Source organism: Myripristis murdjan, chromosome 13 (assembly GCF_902150065.1).
Source record: "Myripristis murdjan chromosome 13, fMyrMur1.1, whole genome shotgun sequence".
NCBI classification, from domain to species: domain Eukaryota; kingdom Metazoa; phylum Chordata; class Actinopteri; order Holocentriformes; family Holocentridae; genus Myripristis; species Myripristis murdjan.
Genome location: NC_043992.1, coordinates 28,592,595 through 28,598,765, shown reverse-complemented (window position 1 = coordinate 28,598,765; position 6,171 = coordinate 28,592,595). Strand labels below are relative to the sequence as shown.

Sequence of the window (6,171 nt, the reverse complement as noted above, 5' to 3'; positions counted from 1 at the left end):
TCTTTGTTTAGTTTTTTGGCACTTCACATGTTTTGTTTTGTCCTGTTATCACCAGAAGGTGTCACTAAAGCCATGTTTTTAATACCTGTTGGCAAACCTCTACTATTTACTGTAATTTACGTGATATCCCAAGTTCACTTCAGTTCAGCTGTTTGATAGACACTTTCTCACCTTGCTTTTGCTACAGTTGCGGATCCTGTTTCCTTTGGAGGAAAAAAAAAGAAGATTGTGTGATTATTGAAAACTTCCCTGAGCTCAGTGCTGCTCTCCATTTACCTGACAGCATGGCCCTGAAAGAGAGGTGTAAAATGGTAGCAAGAGACACCTTTTGTTTCCCCTTGAATGGATCTATTTTAATCATTATTATCATTTTTCACAGAAACCTTTCTTAACATTCAGCCAATCTGTTATACACCATAAAAAGCTCAAGCACATTGCTTACATGAACAAACTCTCACACATCACACTTCTATCAACCTCTTTCTCTCTCTTTTCTTTGTTCCTTTGTTCCTACGTCTCAGTCTGTTTCATTCTCATTTTTGCTGGCTCTGGTAGCACTGAAATAATCTCTAAAATACATACAAATAAAATGCCCACACACACACACACACACACACACACACACACACACACACACACACACACACACACACACACACTTCCCCCACAGCATCCCACACAATATGTGGGCTGTTGACTTACCAGCCAGCAAGATGATGGACAGGAACACAATGACCCCAGCAAAGACCAGACCCCCAACACGTAGTGTGTAATAGTCTGCAAGTCACACACAGGACGCTGTCAACAAGCAGCCACTGTCACCCATGGCAACTGCTACAGCATCTGTCTCCCCGGCTCTTTTTCCCATTTTCACCTTTACGCTCTCTCTATCTCTCATTTTGATTTTCTCTCGCCTGTCTTCCTCTGTCCTGCTCACTTTTTTCTTGCTATGATCTTACTTCTACAAGCTCTGTATTTTTGCAGTGTGATGCACACTGACCACACTAAAGGCTGTAATCATTGTCTCTCTCTTTCTCTCTGTCTCTGCACCCTCCCATTATCTTTTACCTGTGCTGGCCACCCTCTTCCTTCTGTCTACAGCACCTCTTTTTATTTCCACAGACACTCAGTTTCCATTTATGTGCACTTTCTGCTTTCTCGTCCTTTCTGCAAGTACTCCCAACATTCTAAGTGGTGATCAATTACCATATACAAAGTCTGCATCAGGGTCAGGAGTAGGACCTGGGGAGACACAGGGGAGGCAGACAAGTAGAAACTCATTAGAAACCCTTAGATCCCCTTGTGAACAACTTGAAAACAGTTTTTAAAGGTGACATCGTCCTGCAGAGAAACACGCCTCCTGCAGCCTCAGGCCAGCAGCAACACACCCAGGTATGTTCAGGAATGTTTTTTCTTCATTTTTGTCTTTGTTTACAAGAGAGAACAGCAATTTTTTTTTTCTGTTTAAGATGTTAAAAAATCATGACATTTGGGCCACAGTGTCATGGAGACTTTCATGGCTGAGATGTGACAAATTAAGAAAGGTGGCATCTACTCTACTTTCTGTGTTGTCATATGTTGTCATAGCCTCTGCCCCTGCTATACTATTTTCTATCTTTCTTCTTGTGTTCTGTCCACTGAGCTACTATTAGGTAGGGGATACGGCGGATAGGGGTAATTATGTAGTATAGACCAATGATTATATAATTTAATGGATGTGGTAAACATGTTTATTGATATGGATATCTATGTAGCATATATAGCGATATGGATAAATACGTAGTACACACACACACACACACACACACACACACACACACACACACACACACACACACACACACATATATATATATATATACACACACACACACACACACACACACACACACATATATATATATATATATATATGTGTGTGTGCATACTTCTTCTCACTCCTGTTTCGAACTTGTGTTTATGATGAGTTCATTTTTGCTTGTATTATCATTTTTGTTTTGTTTTGTTTTACACATGTATGTATGTATGTATGTATGTATGTATGTATGTATGTACATATTTCTTTTTTTTCTTTTAGATATGTTCAAAATAAAAATTCATTCATTCATTCATTATATAGGTCTATTTGAACAGCTATTGCTCCACGGACACACACACATGCAGCCACCCAGTTTCTAGATATGTTAAGGGTTTTGGTTTTGGCCTGTACTACCTTTTGAAGACTGACTTAATGATTCACAGTCCAAATCTGTGAAAATAAGTAGGTCATAATCAGTGTTGGCCCATTCCCTAAAGACATGTTTCACCCAGGCTGCATGCTATTTCAGGGAGGTTTGGGAAAACGGTAACAGGTTGGCAATCACATTTACAACTACAAGGCAATTCAGATATTATGACAACACTGTATTCATACAAAATGATTACATAATATGTTTTCAGTCCCAACAGGGAAAATTCTTTTTGCTTTCCTCCCTCCACATGGGTACATGAATACAGAGTGGATATTTTCCATAGTAGCTGTAGTGGATATCTAGATTTGGTGAACATGAAAGGCAGTGGCAGAATGCTGAAAATGTGAGTGGGCTGAGCCAGCACTGCCAGGATCCATGACTCCCCATGGTTTTTGCCCTTTGTCCAGCCAGCAGAGGACACGCTACATGATCTATATTAGTCCACATGTTGCTGTGCATGGTTGCCTGGCGGGCCTGCCTAAATTACTTCAGTCAAACAGCTAATCAGTCAACCTCGAATTAAAGAGTAACTCCACAATAACACAGGTGTTTTGTTTGAGTTGTTTACTGGCATGTAGTTTTGGTGCAGATCGCCCTCCAGTGGTTAAAATGAGCAGCTGGTGTTCAGGTGCAAATGCAGCCGAGTGCAAGGACAAAAACCAGAACAGAGATACTGTGATAATTAAAGGAGAATAGGCTCTCTGTCAGTTTGCAATGGGAAAATTTGAAACACTGAAGCGGCACATCAATGTAAGACACACTAGCTGCCAATCAAACTTTTTCAAATTTTGTGTAGCCCCACAACTTTGATATCTAAGACTGATCTTACAAATTGGGGGCAGCAGCTAAATAGACAACATCAAAGCGGATCAGACATGCCAAGCAAAATTACTGCTAGTCTGCTTGACCTCACAGAGCTGACACAGGTGAAAATGTAAATGTGTGCATTTTTAAAACCATATATTTAGATCTATATATCTAGCTATAGCTCAACTATGTGCTTGACAGCTTGACATGTTTGTTTACAGTTACCATGGCAACAACAAGGGCTGCTGCAGAGCACAAAGTCTCAGTGTTCCTAATTCCTGAGCTTGTGGAAAACACATGAAGCAGTGAGTGAAAGAGATTGCTTTCCTGTGGCACTAATGACATTCAGAAAAAAAAAATGACTTGATGTTGTATACAATCTGTCAGTGTCCCTGAATATGAAAAACAAATGACAATGCGCCAGAATATTAGATATAAGCAATTCATCATTCAAAGAAATAGGGCTCTGCTGCCTAGCGATGTTTCAAAGATGTTGCCGGAACGCCTCGTCTCCTTTTATATTTACAGTGTCTTGGTGGCCCTAAGATATGTCTGCGATGTTTTTTAAAAATAGTTGAATAAATAAAAATGATCCACTCAACCCATCAGCATGTGCACATGTAGATGATCACTCTGTTCCCTCTCTCACTAGTTCAGCCAAACTACAAAACTCCTCCTCCCCTCAGCTCTTCACACACACACACACACACACACACACACACAGAAAAACACCTCAAAACAACAACAACGACAACAGCAGCAAAACATGCACTTGGTGGAGAAAAACCCAATCTGGTCTCAGAATGGCTCTATAACCATTGATCATAATTTCCATGGTGGAACCATGAACCATTTATCATAATGGTTACTGGTACTTTCCATGTTTTCTTCTAGAGTATATTTCCATTATGATAATGCTAGTTTTACCTAAGTTTTGGGTTGGATTTGTGCATTTCTGCCACCACTATGCTGTCATTAATGATTCTGACTCACAGTCAGAATATGCCAGGATATGCCAGTGTCCATTTAAATCATCTCAATTTAAAGTGGCTTTTGGATTCTCCTCTTTGCAGATTGGAACTGAGATGCAGCATAACTCACCTCCAGGAGAAGACATGTTGCCGTTGTGTGTGTGTTCAGATGAGAAAACTGGAAGGAAAAGAATAAAAAAAATTAAACAAGAGCTCTGTGATCACAGCAGCTGATAGCTGTTGCTCCATTTCAAGTCTGCTGCATTTAGTTTCAAAATGTTTTCAAGACACATTTTTTTTGGGCTGGTTTTTCCTGTTTACAATGGTGGCATGATAGGAGAAGCATTCAGTACCAGGCCTGGAATTTGAAAATCATTATTTGCTGGGCAAAGGATTTGTGTGGATTTGGTTTCAGTAATCTCTCTATTTTAATAAAGTTGGACACTTAGTTGAATTGGCTCATTCAGTTTCGAGAGGTAGCTGAAAAGCTTGGAAACTCTGTCTGTCCTGGCAAATTGCTTCATTGGCTTCCCTTCTGCTGTCTTAATAACAAACTGATTGCCTTGATCTTCAATGAGAACTTTAAGAGGCTAATGGCAATATCGATCCTCTTTTCCTCACCCTGTACTCCCCTTCACACACACACACACACACACACACACACACACACACACACATGAACGCATGCACACACACACACACGCACGCACGCACGCACACACACACACACACACACACACACACACACACACACACACATGCACACACACACACACACACACATGCACACACACACACACACACACACACACATGCAGGAGCCGACATTTTGATTTAAATCTTCCGACCTATAATCATTAACCAACATGGATTAACAGACTAAAAATTTCCTGTCTCCATTTTGTTGTGGTGGGTCTGGGTGAGCTGAGGACTTATGTGCTCTCATCCATTATATCTCTGAACCCTTTTCAATGCACCACTGAGCATGTCGGCACACCGGATTGAAACAAACAGTCACTCATTAATAAATTACAACTTCAATATTCATTAATGTTGAACCTTCTACAGCCCAATATAAGGTAGGTTAGATTAGGCAAGAGTAGCTGAGATGATCCCAGCCTCATATGGAATTAGTTGGCAAATATGACCATACTTTCCCAGAACTACAATGCCTTACCACTTTTAGACAACTAAACTAATGTTGACAACAGTGTGCTGCCTGTTTTCTAAACATGCTCTCTTAAACCACTTTAGTGCATGCACAGTAGTGCATTTTGCCTTGTTAAATAGTGAGTAAATGCATTATGAAAACTTGAGCTTTTCATCATCAGAATGGCAATAATTTCTTTAAACAGCAATAAAAACAGAAAGCATAGCAAGTGACATTTCACTCCTCTAAGATGTTTTAAAATTGCATTAAAAAGAATTCTTACAATCGCCCAGCTAGAGTTCAAATTAATAGTGAAGTATCTGAAGCGCAAACAATGGACTGATTATCATGATTAACCTGCAGTTTTAATAAAACATGCAACAAAAACCTCCAAGGCATCTCTTCTTTAAAAAAAAAAAAGAGTTTAAAGGCCTTTATTTAAATGGCTAATTCATTCTTGAATATTAAAAACTGCTAACATGTCTCATCGGGGCACAAAACTGCATATTTAATGTTGGTTTAGGAAATCAAACTGAACTCACCTGAGCTGCCAGAGACTATGTAATAGGTCCTTTCAGGTGAGTGTGTATTTGTGTGTGTGTGTGTGGTGGGGGGCGGTGGCCCTGTCTGCGTCAGACACAGGTGTAGACTAGACCAAACTCCTATCCCACTGATCCACCCTCTCTCTTTCACACACACTCACACACCTACACACACGCACACACACACACACACACACACACACACACACACACACACACACACATCCACTCCCACAGCCATATTTCAGCCCCACCTACAGGCTCATCAATTATATATTCATGACCTCGTGAAGTTTGGACTCTGATAGCAATAAAAACTAGTGATAGTAACCTTTGAGCTCCTTAAGGAAAAGTGAGCATATTATTGGCTGTTGTGATGAGGAATCCATTTTTCCGACATAGACTCATAGCCCCAAGCAGCTTGCAGCCTTGACTGACACTGAATGTGAAATCAACCAGTTAATTTTATG

General features: G+C 40.2%; 1 long non-coding RNA gene across 1 annotated transcript in view; it reads left to right on the top strand.

Moving 5' to 3' along the window:
* The first annotated feature begins 1,715 nt into the window (after positions 1-1,715).
* LOC115370357 (uncharacterized) overlaps positions 1,716-6,171 on the top strand; it is a 17,354-nt gene continuing 12,898 nt past the window's right edge. The window contains exon 1 of the long non-coding RNA XR_003929239.1: positions 1,716-1,728. This is a non-coding gene — a long non-coding RNA (uncharacterized LOC115370357). The remainder of the gene's footprint in view (positions 1,729-6,171) is intronic.